We start from the raw sequence: 16,360 nt of genomic DNA on the forward strand, positions 1-16,360 counted from the left end.
AGAAGATCCATGCCCGTCACTCCGTCCCAAACGAGTTGGACCACACGCTCCATCAACATTTTTACCTCGGCTTTCTCCTCAGGGAGCACCTTCAGAGAAGACGGTTTGTCCACTCGGTCCATGGAGAACGGAGGGAGACCGGTCGACTGCCCCAGCGTCGACTCGTTTTGGCAGTAGAACCAAGTCGACTGCCACCCTCTGACCGACTCAGGAAGGGTCATGGTCAGGAAAGTGCTCTTGTTCCTCAACTGAATCCCAACACCCCCACACATCTGAATAACTTTGGTCCTCTCATCGCCCGGACTCGTCTTTTTCACTGTATGCGAGCGACAGGTGAATATGTACTTGAAGAGACCCCAGTGCGGTCGACAACCCAGGAAGTTCTCGCACATGGACACAAAGGCAGCAAGATAGGCGATGGAATTGGGATTGAAATTATGGAGTTGCGCCCCAAAGAAATTCAGAAACCCTCGGAAGAAAACACTCGGCGGCAGAGAGAAACCATGATCTATGTGGGTGGCTAAGAGAATGCACTCACCATCCTGCGGCTGCGGTTGACACTCGGCCCCCGGGAGCCTTGCTGACCCGTGGGGGATCAGTCCTTCATTGGCCAGGTCATTGAGGTCCTTCTCAGTGATGGTCGAGCGGATCCAATCCCCTTGGACCCAACCCTTCGGTAGGCGGGACCTCGACGAAGATCCGCCCCGACTAGACGGTCTCCCCTTCGCTTGCCCCGTCGCCGTCGCCTTCTTCGTGCGTTCTAGAGCCGCCGTCTTCTCCTTCACCATTATCGCCGGTGAAACGCTCGAGAGGTGGATAAGGCGGAGGTGGGAGCAGGCGCTGTGGGCGGAGGCATAGAGGGAAGAGAGGAGAATGGGGAGGCACTGTTCAAAAACTCTTCCCTGACGCTTTATATAAGGGCGCTTCCGAGTGCCTGACGAGTGGGTCCGAGCAGACCTGTCACATCCCGAAATAGTCGTGCACGCACAATACATGGCGAAAAAGGCAGCGCAGAAATCAAGGCGTCCATGCCTTATCCCACCCGATTGCCGCGGATCGCCCCGCTTCGCGCGCTTCCCAAATTTCAAATCCCGCAAAATCCGCTAACAGCAGATCAATCTGTCAGACGATATCCTTCCCGCGATCCGTCGCTCGGAAGTTCACCAAAGTTGAAAAGTTCACTCGACAGAAGATAAGAATGGATCAAGGCGACTGAAGTAAAAGTTGACGCCAACGTCGAAAGGAAGATCGCCGATCCAAGATACGACACAATCAAAACGTAGAAAATGAGTCGGAGAAAATCATCAACTCCTTCCTCACTCGAACCTCGATCCATTCGGGGGCTAATGATGATGTTATGTACCTAGGGTAGGGTCATGGATCTATCCAGGATACCATGCCCAAGGACATCCTTAGACGAAGCTACCTTCCAGTCGACCAAGAGAGGCTCCACTCGACCGGCTAGAAGACACTCGACCGTGAAGACTCACTCGACCATCAGAAGTTCAGGATCTACTCTGCATCCAAACGGTCTGTAATTAAGTAGTCTTAATGGTCATGATGGCACTTTATGTAGGGCGTTACCAGCAACGCCAGACCTTAATGTACTTTAACCCTCTGCTAACGTGGGCTGGCTGGGGTCTTGGCGTCCTCTATATAAGCCACCCCCTCCACTGGTAGAAGGGTTCGCACCCCTGTAACTCATATACACAGAGATCAGTCGACCGCCTCTGGGCTCCGAGACGTAGGGCTGTTACTTCCTCCGAGAAGGGCTTGAACTCGCTAAACACTCGTGTGTACAACTAATCCATAGCTAGGATCTTGCCTCTCCATACCTACCCCCCATTCTACTGTCAGACTTAGAACCACGACAGGTGGTGCGCCATTAGAATAGTCGTACACTAATTAAATCCCCAATCTCTCTAATCTCTCCCCTGCCTCATCGATCTCACCCGCTGCCCCCCCCCCCCGTGTTCGCCGTCCCCCTCGCCGCCCCCCTCGCCTCCTTCGCCGTTCCCAAGCCGAGCCTCGAAGCTGCGCCCCCACCCGCCTCCTCCTCTCTTCTCCCGCGACCTCCCCCTACCCCCTCTCAACTGCCCCGTCCCCTCAGTGCCGCCCGCCGTCTCCCCGAGCCCTAGCTCCGCCGGCGTCAGGGACGGCCACCTCGTCGGCCTCACCAGGCCGCAGGCGCTCAAGCCCCACGCCGTCCTCGGCCTCGCCCTCTCCACCGGCGGCGCCCCTTCCTCCGCCCCTGCAGCGCAGCAGCAGCAGTAAACAGCCAGGTAAGATGATGATGCATTTTCATTCAGTCTTTCTATTTGTACTACTTGTTTGTTGTGAAGCTAAGATGATGAGGACATGGAGCCTGTCTAGCTTAATTTTCAGTGCCATAGTGTGGTTTGGAAGAAGATGAAAACACTGTGATAATATAGTGCAAAGCTATTGGCATTGTGCATGGCAAAGGCATTAACTGGTGATAAAAAGAGTGGTGGAAAGCAGTAATATATAGTGTGTTAAAAACAGGGTGAAGATAAGAATAAGACCAACATTATTTGAAGGGGGGAGGAGGAGTGGCTGCCACTGCACCACACACTGAAGCCACCATTGCTAAAATATTAGCTCCAGGGCCCACAACTTTGAGCTGTGACATAGGACGACCAAATTAACCCTAGTACATCAGCAGCTAGCCCACATGCTCGGCAACAACATTGCTAGCTTGAGTTTGACCGTCTATTTTCTAGGAATTACCACACACTTAAATTCAGTACCACTATCACTTTTGCTAATTGCTGTTTTGGCTGCTTGTTTTTTCCTTGCATTTATATTTTCACAGAAACTTTGCCTACTTTTGTGTACTATATATATAATGCACTTAAATACGGGGTATTTTCTTTCCAATAACTTTTGAGTGCACAACCATAGCCCTCCATTAAGAATGTGATCTGCAGAAAATAGTGGTAGGTGCAACTTCCAAGCCAGAACACTAGAAAACCAAAAGATTTCTCACAACTGTCGAAAATACCAGTCTACTTGTCAATGGACCAGTGGCTGATATGCTGCGTCTGCTTAAACATATTTGCCATGCAGCACATTATATGGCACTTCCCAGAAAGGCTATCAGGAACTAGATTCTGCTTGCCAAGATGGCTGACACAGTACCAAAATCTAGTTGGCTCTCCATCGATGGAATGCCTTTTGGACGGCAGCACCTTTTTGTGCTACAAAATTGAAGTTAGGTTTTGTGGATAGAGCTCGCTGAGACTGAACCTATTTGGGGCCCAAATCTAGCTCTTTAGAGGGTATACTGCTTTCTTTTCTTATCTTAAAACATGCTACAAGGGGCAAAGCATGGATCATGACAAAATCAGCTGTTATCTTATTCCAAGATGCACATTTCCTCTGAAACTGACTGAACTGTTCTTAATTTTGCAGGTAGAGGGCAAGATAATTTGTTGGTTGTTTGCTATCATGTTGTTATTACTTCCATTAGGGCATCTGTTGGTTCATTAACCTTTCTAACATCTGCATCTTTCAGGTTTCTGAGGAGGTAAAGGAAGTGAAGTTCAAACAGTGCAGCAGCAGCAACACCTTCAAGGTGAGAAATATGTTCCTATTTATCTTTTTTTGCTCAAGTTCTTCAGTACATCATATAATATAGAGAAGTGTAGATCAAGTGGTACTTGTGATGATGTTGTAGGTACCCCGAGAGGCCCTTGAGTTTGCCGGAATGTCGATTAACTTCCGTTCCGGCAAATTCGTGTACTCCATATGTCCTATTTTCAGCAAAGGTAATGCTGAAATTTTCCGTGAATTTTAGCATTACTTTGCTAAAAATAGGACATATGGGGTACTTGTGACTAATGCCTGTTATCATGCATGGGTACTAATTGGTCTCTTCTGCTGCTTATCAGAGATGGCGGGAAGCAGCCACCGCCAATCTGCGACACCGCAGTACGAGTTGGATGCTTCCTAGTTCTTCACTATCATACTTGAGGCTTCAGTATCATCCATGATGCAGGTATATAAAACGAGAGATCTCCCCTTCACCCATCTCATTATGATATCTGTTGTTTGCTACATCACTTATTGTCCCAAACTGTAGAGGCTGCCTGACAGTTTTATGAACATGCTGATGGGTGAAGATCCGCCAAATAATGTGAAGCTGCAACAGGCCGGCAGCGTGTTTCGCAGGCAGTGGGATGTGTAGTTGGTGATCAAGAAGGGCCACATGTACTTGTCTCGTGGGTGGGAGAAGTTCTACCGTGCCTATGACCTGCAGCTGGGGTACTTCCTTCTCTTCAGGTACGATGACGACGCCAACATGCTCATCGTGAAGGTGTTCAACAAGACTATGTGTCGCATGCGCTACGCTGCCGATGATGATGCCGGCACGTTCTGCCTCTTCTTATTCCTCTACATTTGGCTTTGTCTCACATCGATTGTTAACGGTCATTGTTGCATTTTGGACAGGTAATGGGAGCAGCAGCAGCGACACTGGCTACATGCAAAGCAGCAGCGACTATGGCTGTAGCGAAAGCAGCAGCGATTCTGGCAGCAGGATAGACAACAAGAAGGATGATCTGGACTAGAGTGCGGGAGAAGAGGAGCAGAGTGAGGATGAGGAGCTGCAGGATGACGATGAGCATCAGGCTGAGGATGACCTAGCGCTGGTGGTGGCTGACCAAGGGCAAGAGATGGTGGTGGCTAACCATGGGCAAGAGATGGAGGTGGCTGAGGATGACCTAGCGATGGTCGTGCCTGAAGGTGGCCTCGCGATGGTGGTGGTGCCTGACAATGACCACGCACCGGTGGTGGCGCCGGCGATCCCACAGCTGGGCGACATGACCACGCCAATTGTGATAGAAGACTACATCCCACTGCCTCCACTGCCTCCACCACCTCGCCGCTCTAGGCGCATTAGGGAGAGGAAGGAGAAGAAGGAGAAGAACAATGCATGAGAACTGAACTTTGTCAGGTATGTCAGATCTCCTATAGGTTAGCTATCCAAAATGATATATATATATATATATATATATATATATATATATATATATACTTAGTTACCTATGTTATCTCTAATATGCTTAGTTTCCTATAGGTTAGCTTCATTTTTACCTAAGTTGGATCTAATATACTAACTTAGAGCCTATATGCTTAGTTTCCTATAGGTTAGCTCAAAATAACTTATGTTAGCACAAAATGATCAAGTTTACATAATAAGCTTATAGTCTTTTTCTTATTCTTCTTCTTTTCCAAAATGACATAGGTTAGCTTCATTTTACCTAAGTTGGCTCTAATATACTAACTAAGAGCTTATATGCTTAGTTTCCTATAGGTTAACTCCAAAATAACTTATGTTAGCACAAAATGATCAAGTTTACATAATAAGCTTATAGTCTTTTTCTTATTCTTCTTCTTTTTCAAAATGACATAGGTTAGCTTCATTTTACCTAAGTTGGCTCTAATATACTAACTTAGAGCTTATATGCTTAGTTTTATATAGGTCCAAAATAACTTATGTTAGCACAAAATGATCAAGTTTACATAATAAGCTTATAGTCTTCTTCTTATTCTTCTTCTTTTCCAAAACTCTTCTTATTCTTCTTCTAGTGTTCTTCTTCTTCTAGTATTCTTCTAGTCTTCTTATTTTTCTTCTTCTAACTTCTTGTTTATCATTTTGCAGATTTGATTTAATTGACGGAAGCTTGCATGGATGGAGTGCTTCTTTTCCATTTGTGTTTTTATTTTGTATCAATGTGAAACTTTTGTGAATTGATGGATAACGGTGTTGGATGAACAATGTGAAATTTTTATAATATGTAACGACGGAACTATGTGTTGGCTATGTATGTATATATGATGAAACTTGTGTGTTGGATATGATTGTTATATGGATGCTTGTTGTATATATATGTGTTGAATATCTCATATGTGAAATAGTGACCTGAGATTAAGAAAAAACAAATAAAATTAAAAAAATTGTTACTAATGGCGCACTACCATGTGGTGCGCTATAAGTATAGCAGATAATAGTGGTGCACTGTGGGCAATACTAATGACGCACTACGTGATGCGCCATTAGAATACCAGATTCTAATGGCGCACCAGCGCCATTAGTAAAAAATTCTAGTGGCGTGATACTAATGGCGCACTGGTAATGCGCCATTAGTAGACAAAACCAGTGCGCCATTAGTAGGCCTTTTCCTAGTAGTTGGGCGGGCAAATTGCATCATCTTTTTTCTTTGACACATTATAGAACAAATTGAGCTCCCAAAAATTGAGGAGGAGGTGGGTTGATGGCGCCCATGCCACGGACTGCACGTCATGCGCACAACCGAGCCGCAACACATAGCAAAATCTGAAACATAGAAAATCAAACTAGTAAAGAAAAATTGGTCCATTTCATGCATGGAGCAACAGCCAGATGAGTGTGGGCTAGACGAGCTGGAGCTCCAGCCAACATGTGCTGGGCCTCGATCGGAAAGAGTCTAGCCTGACAGAGCCCCCTGAGAATTCTCAAAAGAAAAATTCTCAAAAAAATGCAGAGCCCCCTGAGGCATAGTAATGCTTACGTGGATCCTATAATAAAAGTGATAGATCATTTGCAATGGTCTAAACCAGGCCCTTCAATTAATTATAAAAGTGACATGGCATCGCCCATGGGATGAACCAAACTACCCTGCAATTATACTTTTTAACAGCCGAAATAGAGCTCCCGCCTGCCGGGTGAACTGCAAACCGCAGAGGGGACAAGGGGTGAGGCAAACAAGTACGTGCTGAACTGCACCGACAACCCAGCCGACCTAAGTAATGAGCAGCCTGTACTTGGGAGCACACCCGGCTTGAACTGCACCGCATAGTTGACCCCAGCACATTGCAAATATCATATAACCATCAGACCGAACGACCCTACCTGATGCAGTATAGGTACACAACACTCTCATGGAAAACAAAAGTGGTCAGAGATTGTATTCTGTTTGGTGGTTGTCTAACCTGCCGAGGTAGAGCGCCGACGACGAGGCCGCAGACGAGGAGTTCCCACATGCCGGTTGGTGCTGGCGAGGCAGGGGCTGACCGCTGGACACCACCACATCAGAGAGGCAAAACGAACAGAATGGGTGCATCCGGCGAACTTCACCATGCGACTAGTCCCACATCGCTAGTGGGAATACAAGCAACCAGATCGGCCATGCGCAGCTCCATCAGGCTTTGTCGGTGGACCACCAAGCCCACCTGGCGAGCCACCGAGCTGCACAAATCCATCCATTCGCCTACAGAACTGCAAGTGGGCGTGCCACAGAGCGACTCGTCGTGGTCATCCCGTTGGTACGCAGTGAACTTCAAGCCTGGAAAAAAATTTAAGCAGCAGGTTAGTGAGGAGAGCTCGCGGGAGAGGAGAGGAGGGGAAGGGAGAAGAGCTAGCCAGTGGGATGGGGATCCCACGTTGTGGAGCTCGCCATTAAGCACTGGAGGAGCTGGTTCCGGGGAGGGGTGGGGGCAGCCACTCATCGGGATGATCGTGCCAGGTCACCCGAGTCCCACGTGCGATAGAGCTCGTCATGGAAACGGACGGGGGCACTGGTGATGCCTTGCTGGAAGGGATGGCACTACTGTGGAATGTGGGCACTACATGCGCTCCATCGATGGACTGAATGTCGGGCCAGCGAGCTGCACCAATGTGACGGACGTACTGCACGCCTTCGGGGGGGGGGAGGCGAACTGCGCGTGCCCCAGTGTGCACTGCGGAGAGGAGGTGAGGGCTCGAGGTCGGACTGCGCGTGCGCCAATGTGCACTGCGGAGAGGAGGTGAGGGCACGAGGCCGGGCCGTCCGGTCGAACGGAGTGCAGATCACGGCAGCCTGATAACCCACAAGTATAGGGGATCGCAACAGCTTTTGAGGATAGAGTATTCAACCAAAATTTATTTCGACACAAGGGGAGCCAAAGAATATTCTTGAGTATTAGCAGTTGAGTTGTCAATTCAACCACACCTGGATAACCTAGTATCTACAGCAAAGTATTTAGTAGCAAGAGTGGTATGATAATAATGGTAACAGTAGCAACAGAAAAGGTAAATGTTTTTGGGTTTTCGTAGTTATTATAACAGTAGCGACGGAAAAGTAAATAAGCGAAGAACAATATATGAAAAGCTCGTAGGCAATGAATCAGTGATGGATAATTATGCCGGATGCGATTCCTCATGCAATAGTTAAGACATTGGGTGATATAGAACTAGCTCCAGTTCATCAATGTAATGTAGACATGTATTCCGTAAATAGTCACACGTGCTTATGGAAAAGAACACGGATGACATCTTTTTTCCTACCCTCCCGTGGCAGCGGAGTCCTTACGGAAACTAAGGGATATTAATGCCTCCTTTTAATAGAGAACCGGACCAAAGCATTAACACATAGTGAATACATGAACTCCTCAAACTACGGTCATCACTGAGAAGTGTCCCGATTATTGTCACTTCGGGGTTGTCGGATCATAACACATAATAGGTGACTAGCAAGATAGGATTAAGAACACACATATATTGATGAAAACATAATAGGTTCAGATCTGAAATCATGGCACTCGGGCCCTAGTGACAAGCATTAAGCATAGCAAAGTCATAGCAACATCAATCTCAGAACATAGTGGATACTAGGGATCAAACCCTAACAAAACTAACTTGATTAGATGGTAAATCTCATCCAACCCATCACCGTCTAGCAAGCCTACAATGAAATTATTCACACACGGCGGTGAGCATCATGAAATTGGTGATGGAGGATGGTTGATGATGACGACGGCGACGAATCCCCCTCTCCGGAGCCCCGAACGGACTCCAGATCAGCCCTCCCTAGAGAGATTAGGGCTTGGCGGCGGCTCTGTGTCGTAAAACGCGATGAAACTTTCTCCTTGATTTTTTTTCTCCCTGAGACGGTATATATGGAGTTGGAGTTGAGGTCGGAGGAGGTCCGGGGGGCCCACGAGATAGGGGGCGCGCCCTAGTGAGGGGGGAGCGCGCCCCCCTGTCTCGTGGACAGGCCCTGGGCCTCCTTGTCAGGACCCCGATCCTAAGTCACACCGATCTAGCTTATAACACATCATATCACTTTGCGACCTCACGCACGGTATTCCACGGGTGCCACCTTACCTGGCCCGGGACCGTTTGCGCCTTTTGGCTCACGTATATGATAGTGTCGCTAGCATCCATATGACAAAGAACCCGGGCTGACATGGCTAGTCGTGAACCCAAAGTGGCACTAACTTACAGGGACAGGCATACATGACCCAGCAACGAACGTGTCGGTCATCAGCGAGTGAATCGAGGCTATAGCAACTGGGCTAGCAGGACTCCGATAAACTGGGCTGTAGCAGGCTAACAGGACTCCGGTAGACACCGCGTGACATTTCCCCGAAGGGACATACACAGGAACGAAGAAGGACACATGCCGGCCAGCCTAAGTGTTCCGGAGTAGTAGCAAGCTACCAAGGCTCGGTGGAAGCACTAGGAGACATTTCCCGGTAAGAGAGGCTACCAAGGATAAACAACTAGATAGTCAGATCCCACACATACCAAGCATTTCAATAACATACACACAATATGCTCGATATGTGCAAATACAACATGGCATCACAACATGACTCTACAACTCAAGTATTTATTCAATAGGCTCCGAGGAGCGAGATATTACAAACATGGGTCTCATGACCCAACATTCAGAGCACACGAATCAAAGCACAAGCGGAAGCTTAACATGTCTGAGTACAGACAACTATAAATGAAAAAGGCTGAGAAGCCTGACTATCTACTAGATCCTGCCGAGGGCACAAGATCGTAGCTGAGGTAACAAGCTAAACGTCGAAGTCCAAGCGAAACTACTAGCGAGACTGAAGTCTCTATGCAAAAACATAAAATAGGCAAACGTGAGTACAAATGTACCCAGCAAGACTTACATCAGAACTAACTACATATGCATCATTATCAACAAAGGGGGTGGTGGGGTTTAACTGCAGCAAGCCAGCTTGGACTCAGTGGCTATCCTGAACTACGCATGCAAGTAACTCTTTTGAGGTGGCGCACACGAGTCCACATATTCACCACATCAATACACCACTATGGATCCGTTCCCGTCTCCCTACGAGAATGACATCCATAGCACTCACGCTTATCTGGTGTATTTTAGAGTATCCACTTTCACTTGTCTATGAACTGTACAGGCAACCCAGAAGTCCTTTGCCGTGGACACGGCTATTCGAATAGATGATGTTAACCCTGCAGGGGTGTACTTCTTCACACACGCTCTCTCCACTTACCACCATGTACACATCGTGTATCTCGGCAACCTTCAAGCGGAAACCTGGCGAGGGAGTCGGCCACGACCTGACTAACCATACAAGTCTCTCGTCCAGGTTTATCGCCTATTCGGGTTCCATCCGCAAGGAGATCCGGCCGGGGTGTCGCTCACGGCCCCAAACGATGTGAGCAGGGTTCCCAAGCCCACCATCCGGGTGCCACTTGGTACACCGTGCCATAGCACCTAGTCTGTCCCAAGCCCACCTGTACCGGGTGCCACTTGGTAGACTACTAGCACTACCTACAAACACCAGAAACTAGTTGCAACTCCTGGACAGAGATCATGTTGATTAATAAGTCGAGAGGGGTCGAGTTACCGGAACCCAATGTGTGGTAGTAACTGTTCATGGATCACAAACACAGAACTCAGTTCCTGAGGACCGTTTCAATGAGACAACCCACCATGTACTCCTACATGGCCTCTCACCGCTACCTTTACCAAATAATGTTCACACACTTAGCTCACACACAGTAGGACATGTTAACACACCTCCAATTCATCCCCGATGAATCAGACCTGACTCAACTCTAAGCAGTAGCAGGCATGACAAACAAGCATGAATGAGTAGGCACATCAGGGCTCAAACAACTCCTACTCATGCTAGTGGGTTTCATCTATTTACTGTGGCAATGACAGGTCATGCAGAGGAAAGGGGGTTCAACTACCGCAGCATGTAACAGTTGAATCATTGTTGTCCTAATGCAGTAAAAGAGAGCAGGAGCGAGAGAGTGGGATTGTATCGGAACGAACAAGGGGGTTTTGCTTGCCTGGCACTTCTTAAGATAGTATAGATCTTCATCGGTGTCATCGATCACATCGTCGGAACCACGTCTATCAAGAGGGGACAAACACCGACAAACAAGGAAGAACACAATCAATGCAATGGGACAATATGATGCATGAATGTGACATGGCAATATGATGTGATTTGAGCTAATGCAACTAGCAACCAGATTAAATGAAGTTGGTTTGAACCAAAGACTCAAATCCAACTCCATATGTGATTATTCAAATGCCATTCATATGATTTGTCCTAAACAGCAGCTATAAGTTTTTCTAACATGCATGAAAATGGTACAGATGGATAGATTGGATTTTTCTGATCATTTTTCATATATATAAATTATTTCATTCTGAGCTACGGTTGAATTTATATGAATTTTGGAAGTTTATAATATTTTCTGGAATTTCCTGAATTATTTAAAATCCAGAAAATGACTTATTGCGTCAGCATGATGAGTGAGTGATGTCAGCAGGTCAACGGGTCGGTCCAGGTCAAACCTGACCAGTGGGATCCATATGTCAATGTCTAACTACTAACCTAAGTTAATTAGTACTAATCTAATCCTAATCCAGCTTAGTTAAGGCCCTGGGCCCACATGTCAGTATCAGCATGCAAATTAAGTTTTATTAACAGTTAACTAAAATTAGCTGGGGCCTGGGCCCACTTGTCATTGACCCAGGGGAGGTCAAACCCCAGGTCAAACATGCCGGCGGCAGCTGACGCGGCGGGTCTCTCGGGCACGGGCTGTGGTGCCCCGTTTGCAGCATGGCTGGCCTCGTTCAAGAGCCCAGACCAGCACGCGTCGGGTGGTGGAGCCATCCAGGCCAGGGGTGGCTGGAGGCGACGGCGGGGAGCTCGGCCGCGGTGGCCGGAGCTCGGCGAGCTCGGGCTCGGCGTTGTGGTGCACGGGAGCAAGAATAGCTGGGTGCTACGGGCTCCAGCAGATGCTATGGTCGCGTTGGCGCGCTCATACGCGGTGCGGGTGGGCTCTGGCCACAGCGGCGTCATCTTCGGCGGCGAGGAACTCTCGGGCTCGATGGAGCCCGCGGTTACAGGAAGAAATCGGCATCAGGGGGAGAGAGGTTCGGTGCGGAGGCTCACAGCGAGGCCAACGAGTTCGAGGGCGAGGTCGGGGACGCTCTGTAGCTCCCGAATCGATGACGATGATCCACGGCGACCGACGATGGGAACGGCGGTGCTGGCGGCGTCCAGGGGCTTCAAGCACCAAGTGGCCCGGTGAGGAGGAAGCTGGAAACGATACGGATCTCTGGAACACAGAGAGGGAGCGAGGGAGTGGCTGGCCGTGGTGTTTCTCAGCGGAGTGGCCATGGCGGCTTCGGCCATGAGGGGAAAAGAGCAGGGGAGTGAGAGGGAGAGAGCAGGGAGGCAAGGGAGCGGCCGAGGGGGGGTGTGTTGGCCGTTTCCCAGGCACGAGAACAGGGCGAGGGGGAAGCAGGAGGTGGAAGCAGGAGGTGGAGCTCGGGCGCGCGCGTGTCGACACGCCTCTGCCTATTGGCAGAGGTTGAAGATGGTGGGGAGTTGGGCTGGGCCTCAGCCACAGTGCTGGGCAGGTGGGGTGCTAGGTGGGCTGCAGGTAGGTGGCCCAGGTAGTTCCTCTCTCTTTTATTAATTCATGTTTTCTATTATTTCTGTAACTTCAGGGCTTTATTAAAATGTCAGGGCATTTCCAAAAATCATAAAACTAATCATGACTACTGTTTGGAATATATCCAACAGTAAAAAATTTAGTTTATGATTATTTGAGCATTTAAAATGTTTAATAGCATTTAAATGCCCAAATGGAAATACTATAAGATTTAATTCAGAGCCGAAATATGTCATGGAAAAATGTGCAACACCTCTAGTTATTGCTTCTAGCATTTTCCAGAAATGATGAACATTTTTGAAAGCCATTTGGATTCACTGAAATTATTTTAGTTGAACCTAGTGAATCCCTTTGATGCTAGGGTTTAGGCAATCCCCATTTCAGGTTTAAAAGAAATTTAAACATGATGCAATGCAAGACTAACTAGACCAGAGCATAACAGATCTAGGGATGTGACAACTCACCCCCAGTAAACAAGAATCTCGTCCCGAGATTCAAGACGTGAGGTAAGAAGACAGGAGGGACACAAAGCTAGCACAAACTTCATGATTCAGGTTGCACTTCATAAGAACGTTGATTTGATCCTCATCTTTGTCTGGACGTCTTTCTCTGAGAACTCCAACCAACATGACAACAAGAAGAAAGGAAAAACTCCAGAAGAATCAGTCTTCTCGAAGATCGAACAATTCAGGATCAACTCACGGAATGAGACATAGCAACATCTCTCGAGCTGAGACACGAAGCATACGCCCGAAGGGATGGAGTGAAACGGATGACGAAGGTTCACTAGGTAGACAACAAATCCTCACTTGAGGAGATGGTGAATGGTTTCAAGATAGCGATGAAATAATTGCCATGATTCCATAACGGGGCACCTTAGAGAAGGTGACTCGTAGAATTATTCCCTTAAGTGGCAAAAAGGATTACTTTTGATGCATGGATCATCGAAACTCTCTAAACCAACCCAAGGAAAATCACAAACGGTCACTTGAAGGAGTTCAAAAGAATGACATGCTCGGACTAGAATAGATGATGTGGATTACCTTGTTGAAGACAACGCAAGGGATGATTTTGCTTGCGCATTCTCTCAAGAACTTGAGCATTTCCATATTCATCAAGGTTTTACCAACATCCGTGTCAAGGATCCTGGCAACACAACATACTACCATGATGGATAGTGATGGACGATGGAGATGCATAGGAAGATAACAGATTCTCAGATTTCACCTTAGCGAGGCCAAGGAAACAAAATCTGGATGATCGACCGAGAGTCATTTAGCACTCCGCTTCTAATGTTCTCCTTGATGTGCTAGCGTAATCCATAGATAATTATGGTTTGATATCTAGAACATCAAGTAAAAGGTCGGACTTCGGGAACACAAAAATCCATAAGGAACAACTAGGAACTAGATACTACGAAATCCTTACGGGGAGGTGGCCAACTTCCTCAAACAAGATACTACAATAATAGGTCTTTCGGTTGGGTGTGTTGGCCATGAAATCCACTTTACCGGTTACGGTGAGACCAGTATTATAGTTCTTGGGAAACATCCCAACCATCACATCTACCTGAGATTCAGACCTGGTTGGTGTCAGAATAATCCAGACTCATCGAGTCTAGAAAGAAAAATTAAAGTTTGCAACACAAATCGATGAGATGACGTTGCGAGATTCTCGAGGAATGAACTACGATAGCAAGCTCCAAAACATGAGCTGGTTCTGCTAAACACATGTGAACACGTTGTCCCAGACAAAACATGATCACATGGTAGTCTTACAATAAAACACTATCGAGTTCAGGTGGGGAACCATCATCGAGGATATCGAAGTCTTGTGCACTTAAATTAGACTTCTTTACCTAGAACAAGTCAATCAGTGGCTTGGTGTGCTACGGAATTCCTATGGAGTGGAGGTAATTAATCTACCAAACCATAGTATACTTTGCACATGCATGACTGACTTGGGACGATTCCAAAGGAAGCAAAACTAACTTTCTCAAATTCACGGCGGCAACTTGCATCGAATGCACATGAATGAGAGGAAGTCACTTCTTTCATCCAAACATATACTTCATGAACGGGGCATGAAGGAAATGCTTACACAAGTTTCCAACACCAGCTGGATGTTCAACACGAATCATGGGGGAGATAAAATGCTGCTGATGGGCTCAAGAGCAACTCATCGGAATTTCCATATCACTGGACTTCCACCACTATGTGAACAATGTGATGGTATTGGTCAGACCCGAAAGATATAATGGTGTATGCTCGGGGAAACAACCACGAGTAAGACAACATTGCGAACATTGTTGGTTCTGAGTTGATTTGACGATATCCCATACTCAAATCAAAGATTGGTTAAGATAATAGGTCAAACAATTGACCACAGGGATCAATCAATAAAGATATCATCTTTCTTCAACACACACACACACACACACACACACACACACAAAGATATCCCGTTGGAATGAACTGAGTCGGACAAGCTTTCATCTTCCCACTCTCCAAGTTGTTGTTCAGCTTAACCAACTAGCTCAGGGGTATCCAACACAGATTCTTGGAGAAAGGGTGGTTTACAAGAAAACCAACTTGATCACGAGCTCAACATAACGGTCAGGGGATAACCTGGTAACACTTCCGAGAAGATATTCAGAAAATCACGAACCACCGATATGTTACTAAGCTTGAGAACAATCTTGCCTTTGAGGCAAGATGACGTGATCAACTGAGCAAGGATTTGACACAATCCTAACTCATTGATTGAAGAGTGCACCAGGATAATGGACTAGGTAGCACAATCAGTCTTAGAATGAGGAATCAAGAACCAACACGCTAAGAATGAAATTATTATCCTTTAACTACAAAGCAACAAAGTTGCCAGGAGTATTGATTTCACACATCATAGTTCACCTGTCGGCATTTCGGTTATAATAACACGGGAATCGAGGAATTAACAATGATGGCAAGAAGTACTACTGCATCAAGAATTCATAAAAGGTGGTGCAATTCTCATGACACTCTTGACATAAAGATGGTAACACTCCAAGGTAGAGCAGAGCAGAAGCTGGATTGGCATTTTGATCTGCGGAATACAATTGCTTTGACCCAATCCTAGATATGGATGAGGTTCTGGAGTTTGTTTCTCCTATTCATTCCGGAATAGAATGGCTTGACAGACCACAAGAAAAATCGGCATTGATAGCGAATGCACGCATACTCTTGACTATCGAATGATAGACGGGGGTCAGAATACAACTAAAGATAACAACTCAAGGAACATATAACTTTCTAAGTTGTGGAGGCATAGGTTAGTATGTCGAATCAAGTTCAACAGGTTTCTTCCGGATAACCCATGCAGAAAAGTAGAACTGGCAGAGTCGCAATATAGAATGGAGAACCCATCGAGAGCACCCCTGTTGTGATCTTTTGATCCAACAAACATCTGTCGTAAGTGGTTCATAGAATGTGGAGGAAGGAAATACCATGGACCTCGAGGACTAACGCAAAGGTTACTAATAACCTAAGGGAGCTAGCAATTACTATCAACATGAAGTAAGTACGGTGAATCTCGGGTTCAAAACCCAGAAGTGGAATACCTACATACTAAGTGGCATCACGG

This window comes from Triticum aestivum, chromosome 7B, assembly GCF_018294505.1.
Source record: "Triticum aestivum cultivar Chinese Spring chromosome 7B, IWGSC CS RefSeq v2.1, whole genome shotgun sequence".
NCBI lineage: Eukaryota > Viridiplantae > Streptophyta > Magnoliopsida > Poales > Poaceae > Triticum > Triticum aestivum.